Source organism: Mirounga angustirostris, unplaced genomic scaffold (genome assembly GCF_029215605.1).
Source record: "Mirounga angustirostris isolate CCGP_5_RB_7025 unplaced genomic scaffold, mMirAng1.0.hap1 SCAF_13, whole genome shotgun sequence".
NCBI classification, from domain to species: Eukaryota; Metazoa; Chordata; class Mammalia; order Carnivora; family Phocidae; genus Mirounga; species Mirounga angustirostris.
The window spans coordinates 84,602,092-84,609,580 of record NW_026991721.1 but is presented as its reverse complement, the minus strand read 5'-3'; the positions used below and the strand labels follow the sequence as shown (position 1 = coordinate 84,609,580).

Here is a 7,489-nt window from a genome sequence, read left to right as displayed (position 1 = left end):
ATGAATTGACCCTTCTATCAAGATATAATGTCCTGGGGCACCTGGGTGGCTCTGTCAGTTAAGCATCTGACTCTTGGTTTTGGCTCAGGTCATGATCTCAGAGTCCTGGGATCAAACCCCTGTCAGGCTCTGCACTCAGCAGGAAGTCTGCTTGAGATTCTCTCTCCTCCTGCCCCTACCACTCATGTACGCTCTCTCTTGCTCTCTCAAATAAATAAATTAATTTAAAAAAGATATAATGTCCTTATTTGTCTCTTGTAACAGTCTTTAACTTCATTTCTACTTTGCCTGATATTATTATAGCCATCCTAGTTCTCTTTTGATTATTGTTTGCTTGGGATATCTTCTTCCACCCTTTCACTTTCAGGCCATTTGTGTCTTTGGATCTAGTGAGTCTCTGGTAGACAGTATATAGTTGGATCATGTTTTTAAATCAGTTCTGCCAATCTCTGCCTTTTGATTGGACAGTTTAATCCATTTACATCTAAAGTAATTACTGATAAGTGATGGATCACTAAATCCTACACCTGAAACTATTATTACACTGTACGTTATCTAACTGGCGTTTAAATAAAAACTTGGAAGAAAAAATAAAGTAATTATTGATAATAAAGAACTTACTTCTGGGGCCTGAGAAGGTGGGGTCTGTGACGCTCACGACCCGGGCTCTGGCACTTCTTTCCTCTCCGCTAGCTGCGACCTGAGGGAGAAGTGTTGCTAGGTCTGTGGGGAGCCACAGCAATGGCCTCTGTGCTGTCCTACGAAAGCCTGGTCCATGCTGTGGCTGGAGCCATGGGAAGTGTGACAGCAATGACAGTATTTTTTCCCTTGGATACAGCTCAACTCCGACTTCAAGTTGTTGAGAAAAGAAAGTCCAAAACTACACACATGGTGCTCCTCGAGAACATTAAGGGAGAAGGCCTCCTGGCACCATATCGAGGGTGGTTTCCAGTTATTTCTAGTCTCTGCTGCTCCAGTTTTGTCTATTTCTACACTTTTAATAGTCTCAAAGCAGTCTGGGTCAAACGTCAACGTTCTACTACTGGAAAAGATCTAGTAGTTGGATTTGTTGCAGGAGTGGTGAATGTGTTGCTAACAACTCCACTCTGGGTGGTAAACACCAGACTAAAGCTGCAAGGGGCAAAATTTAGGAATGAAGACATTGTACCAACCAAATGCAAAGGTATTATTGATGCTTTTCACCAGATCATTCGAGATGAAGGAAACTTGGCTTTATGGAATGGCACATTTCCTTCCTTGCTGTTGGTCTTCAATCCTGCCATCCAGTTCATGTTCTATGAAGGTTTAAAAAGGCAGCTTCTAAAGTAACGAGTGAAGCTTTCTTCTTTGGGTGTGTTCATCATCATTGGTGCAATATCCAAAGCGATTGCTACCACCATCACCAGCCTATGCAGACGGTACAGTCAATTCTGAGGTTTGGACGTCACAGACTAAACCCAGAAAACAGAACATTGGGGAGTCTTCGGAATGTTCTCTATCTTCTTCACCAACGAGTAAAGCATTTTGGAATCATGGGACTCTACAAAGGCCTTGAAGCCAAACTGCTACAGACAGTCCTCACTGCTGCTCTCATGGTCCTGGTTTATGAGAAACTGATGGCTGCTACCTTCACAGTTATGGGGCTGAAGAGTACCCACAAGCACTGAGACACCTCACACTGCAAAGTGCAGAAAGATGCTCAGGATGGGGCGTTCCTTCTGTGTGAAGGGAAGTGATTCTCTTTTTATTTTTGTGTGTGCACCGTGAATTTTACCCTCATTGGCTGGAAAAGCATCTAAGGGTAAACATGGAATATAGCCAGCAGGACCTGTCCACAACTTAATTTTTATGATGGTTGGTTGAATTTTGTGGAGGAGGTTAGTCTAATGGTCATACAAAAAAACCCATTATTGAAAACCTGAAAAAAAAAAAAAAGAACTTCTGTAATTTTGCTATTTGGTTTTTTTATGTCTTATAGCTTTTTGTTCCTCATTTTCTCCATTACTGCTTTCTTTTGTAGTTTTCTTGATTTTTGGTAGTGACATATTTTGTTTCTCTTCTTATTTCCTTTTGTATGCATTCAATAGTTATATTTTTGTGGTTACAATTATAATTGCATATAACATTCTGAAGTTATAGCTACCTAATTTGAATTGATACCAACTTAATTTCAATAGCATACAAAACTCCACTTCTGTACAGCTGTATCCTCCTCCCCACCCAACTTTATGTTATTGATGTAACAAGTTACATTTTTATATATTATGTGCCTATATTAGTTCCCTAGTGCTGCTCTAACAAGTTACTGGAATTGGGTGGTTTAAATAGGAGAAATTTGTTATCTCACAGAGGCTAGAAGTTATCTCTGGAGGCTAGAAGTCCAAGATCAACATGTCAGCAGGATTGCTTCCTCCTGAGTCTGTGAGAGATAATCTGTTCATGTCTCTTACCTACTTCCTGGTGCTCTCCTGATAATCTTTGGTGTTCTTTGGCTTATAGAAATCATCACCCCAATCTCTGCCTTCGTCTCCAAATTTCCCCTTTCTATAGAGACATCAGTCATATTGGATTAGGGGCCCACACTACTCCAGTGTAACCTCATCTTAACTAATTATATCTGCAATGACCTTATATAGAAATAAGGTCATATTCTGAGGTACAGAGGTTTAGAATTTCAACATATTAATTTGGGGGGGCACATAATTTGACCCAAAACAGTGCCCCAGTAATATAGCTTTGTAATTATTTTATGCATTTTTTTCTCTTAATTCCTTTATCAGAGATCTTTATTTCTTCATGTAGCTTCAAGTTACTGTGTAGCATCCTTTCATTTTAACTTGAAGGACTCCCTTTAACATTTCTTGTAAGGCATTATCTAGTGAAAGTGAATTCCCTCAGCTTTTGTTTATCTGGGAATCTTCATTTCTCTATTTTTCCAGGAAAGTTTGGATGGTTATAGAATTCTTGGTTGAGGGGCGCCTAGGTGGCTCAGTCGTTAAGCATCTGCCTTCGGCTCAGGTCTTGATCCCAGGGTCCTGGGATCGAGCCCCGCATCAGGCTCCCTGCTCAGCGGGAAGCCTGCTTCTCCCTCTCCCACTCCCCCTGCCTGTGTTCCCTCTCTCTCTGTGTCGCTCTCTGTCAAATAAGTAAATAAAATCTTTAAAAAAAAAAAAAGAATTCTTGGTTGACAGTGTTTATCTTTCAGCACTTTAAACATTTTATTCCATGTTCCTTTGGCCTCCAAGTTTTCTTGTGGGAAATTGGTTGATATTCTTATTGAGGATCCCTAGTACTTGCTGATGGTTCACTTTTCTCTTGCTGCTTTCAAGCTTCTCTCTTTTTCTTTGAACAGTTTCCTTATAATGTGTCTCAGTTGGATCTTTTTGAGATTATCCTACCTGGAATTCACTGGGCTTCTTGGGGTTATAAAATTATGTATTCTTGGCAGTTGTAGATTCATGTATTTCATCAAATTTGGGATGTGTTGCCATTATTTCTTTAATCTTTCCCCCTTTCTCTTTTCTAGGACTCACATAATGTGTATGTTGGTATGTTTCATGGTATCCCACAGGTCCCTTCGGTTCTGTTCACTTTTCTTCATCCTTTTTGTTTCTGCTCCTCAGACTCCATAATTTCAATTGTCTAATTCTCAGGTCTCCTGATTTTTAAAATTCTATTTGCTCAAATCTGCTGTTGGATCTCTCTAGTGAATTTTTCATTTCAATTATTGTAATTTTCACCTCCAGAATTTGTTTGGTTCCTTTTTATAATTTATGTCTCTATTGATATTTTCATTTTTTTGTACATCATTTCCCTGGTTTCCACTAGTTCTTTATCCACGTTTCCCTTTATGTCTGTGAATATATTTTAAGTTTCTCTAGTAAGTCTGATGTCTGGGCTTTCTCAGGAATAGTTTCTGTGAAGTTACTTTGTTCCTTTGAATAAGCTATGTTTTCTGTTTTTATCTATACCTAGTGATTTTTTGCTAAAAATTAGAATTTAGCTATTATAATATGGTAATCTCTGGAGATCACATTCTCCCCCTTCCCCAGGATTTGATTTTGTGTGTGTGTGTGTGTGTGTGTGTTGTTGTTGTTGTTGTTGAAGTCTGTAGTAGTCTGTATTTTTTGAGTGTTTTCCTAACTATTTTTGTAGAGGCTAATATAATCCTTGTCATATATGATCACTGAGGTCTCTGTGCCTTTATTTTGATAGAGATTTCCGTGAATCCCAGGAATTCTTCCAGTGTTTGCACATTGGTTCTATGCCAGGGCATTCCTGCAACACTTAGCTAGGCTTGTTCTGAGGCTAGCAATCAGCCTGAGGTGAAAGCTTAAGGTCTTCTCAGATCTTTTCTAAGCATGCATCTTTCTTGGGTGTGCTTGTTGCTTCCTAAATTCTCCCATATATTAATTTCCACTTAATTTCTCAGTTGCATCCCAGCTTTTCTTTTGGGCCTTAGATAGACTCTTGTGTTTCCACCTGTAATCTCTTGCCCCAGAAGTCTGTGGGACTGTAGTCATATTTCAAGTTTGAGTAGTACCCACTGCTTTTCCTATATGATTTCTGAGTTAGACATTACAGTAACAATCTCCTTGCATCAGTCCTTCAAGTATCCCCCAGACAATTTAGAACAGATGTACACAATAGTTTGCAAATAAGGTCTTCTCTGCTCCTTCCAATTTGGGGGATAGTACTGGGAACTAGGCTGCCATCACTTCAAGGCCAAAACCACTGCCATGCTGGGGAGGGGCAGAGCAAGGGTGAGTAAAAATGCCACAAAAATTTCTTACTGTTTGAAGATTGCTTTCTTTTTTTGATTGGGTGTTTGCTTGGTGGCTGTAAACCTTTGAGTGTTTTCCAGAGCTCCAGTAAGATTGGTTCAGATAATTTCTGCCTTTAAAAAATGTTTCTGGGGGTGCAGAATGAAAGCTTGGAGCTTCCTAGCTGCCAGTTCGCTGATGTCCTCTTTTTCAACATAGTTTAGCCTTCACTTGGACTTTCACCAAAGGGCATTAGAGGCCTTGGCATGAGACCTAAATGAAGGTGTGTGCAATCACAAAAAATGGTGGGAACAAAGACACTCTTAGCCACCATAAAGAAACTTGGAATAAGAACTTGTTTGGGGAGTTAAAGTTTTATAGATGAGGAATCCACTAGGATATTGGATGACAGTTGAGAACAGATAAGCTCATGGAATGTTCTGTCCAGGTAGTAAATTGCTCAGGGAGCTGGTGCTTGCCGACAGTATGGGACAGCTGCAGTTACATGCTACAGATGATTGGGTCTGTTTCTGGATGCAGATTAATTCCAGCTCATGAAGGGTTTTGAGCAATGCCAAAAATGATCTAGTAGAAGAATATGTGAAAGTAATGAGATGGCTGGTTCTGGTGCTAAATTAGAGCCTCCCCTCAGGGCTCAAAGAACCTGTCTGATTCAATTCATTCCTAATGGTAGCTGTCATATCAGTTTGTCCCAACCCTGACTGTGGTTCACAGCCATATCTCAGAAGTAACTTGGGAAGGTAAGCCTTTAATAATTGTCTCCATCTCGTTATTTCCACCCCCTCCCTCCTGTCAACAGTACCCCTGCCTCTCCTCTCAGTCTTCTTCTCTGACTACTTATCCTCCTTTGCTTCCTACTTCCTCAGCAAAAATAATACTCCAAGGAGATCATCTGCTAAATGAATTCACATTAAGGTGTACATAGTGAATAAGACTTGAGTGTAAACACTTTCAGGGGCTATTTGCATTTTAACAGAAATCTGTATTTTAAGATAAAAGGAAAAAATTTCTAATTGTGAAGCTCTAAGTGTTAACTGTTCCACAGGAAAGAGAATTTTTAGAGGAGCTTGTTCCAACTCAGTATTTTTCTGTTTTCTAGTTATTCACTACTCCAGATAGCATGAAGAAATACCAAATTATAAAAGAGCTTTAAAAAACCAAATTTGTCCTCCCAATGTGAAATGAAGCTCTGGGGCTGATTTGAGTATAATGTCATTGGATAATGACCTTTTACATTTTTTCAGGGAGAGACACCAGGGATAAAGCCAAGGCCTTGATGATATTGAGAAGTCAAGTCAAGTCAAGGAGATTTTCACCTTGCTACAGGAAAAGCTGTTAAGAAGTAATAGAACAGATCCAATTTAGAATCTTGAATATTTTAGAGGATAATAAGCAGCCTTCATACCTTTTTTTATAAGATTTTATTTATTTATTTGAGAGAGAGAGTGAGAGAGAGAGAGAGAAAGAGAGCACAAGAGGGGGGAGCGGGAGAAGGAGAAGCAGACTCCCTGCTGAGCAGGTAGCCCAATGCGGGACTCAATCCCAGGACTCCAGGATCATGACCTGAGCTGAAGGCAGTCGCCCAACCAACTGAGCCACCCAGGCGCTAGCAAACTGGGTACCAGGAAGTAAGAGCTAAGAGTGGGAAACACATTATTATCGTGATTGAATTTAACTTCTCCTAGCTTCTGTTTCTTCCTCTGTAATGTGGGAACAATAATAGCTTTTGAAGAGAGTTAGAACTCTTTTGATTGTAAACTACAAGAGGCCATATTGAACTAGGGTAAGTGGGGGGAAAAGGGGAATTTATAGACTTCATTCTGGATGTCCAAGGGGCATTGGCTTTTGGGTAAGGTTGGATCCAGAGACCTAAAGGATACCTTCAGAACTTTCTGACTCTATTTCTTAGTTCTGCTTGGTTTTGTTTGGATTTATCCTCACACAGTTTTAATTTATGTGTCAGCTAAGAAGATCTAAAAAATGTATATCCCAGCTAACAATTCTAACAGAAAATCTCATTCAGATATCAGTCCCAGGAAGATTATATTGCCTTGCTCAGGTCAGATGTCTAAACCCTAGCCATTGCTGTGTGGTGGGATTTTTTGATTGGCCAGCCTAAGTCATATGTGTAACCAGTGATTTGGCCAGTATACCATAGATGACTGCCTTTTCAGGGATCACATTACATGGAGGGAGAATTTCCTAAAGGATTCAGAAGGCAGAGGATGGGAAAGTATGCTGGGCATAAAAATATTATAGCTATTATAATTTATCAAACCTACCACTATAGAATCAAATGAGCAGACACAGGGAAACTGTTTATAAAATACAATCATAATTAAAACTTTTAATTCAAATGATGATAATACCATGATTATCAAAATCAAGAAAGCTGCATTGTATAAGATGGCTTTATTATTATTCATTATTATTAAAGATGGGAAAAGATGAGCCATTCAATATCTGGTGCAAGATAACTGAATAGGCCTCTGGAAAAAATGAAAGTAGAAGCCATACCTCCCATATATAACAAATGGATTAAAGCTTTAAATGTAAAAATGAAGCCATAAAAGTATTAGAAGAAAATATGAGAAAACTCTTTTATAATCTTGGAATGGGGACGGTCTTCCAGTCATTATTAAAAATTCTGAACCCAAAGAGTATGACTGATAAATAAAACTACATCAAAATCAAACATTCGTATG

The 7,489-nt window shown here is 39.2% G+C and overlaps 1 pseudogene; it reads left to right on the top strand.

The window, feature by feature from the left end:
- The first annotated feature begins 548 nt into the window (after nucleotides 1–548).
- On the top strand, nucleotides 549–6,263 carry LOC135362403 (peroxisomal membrane protein PMP34-like; annotated as a pseudogene).
- Nucleotides 6,264–7,489: the final 1,226 nt, after the last annotated feature.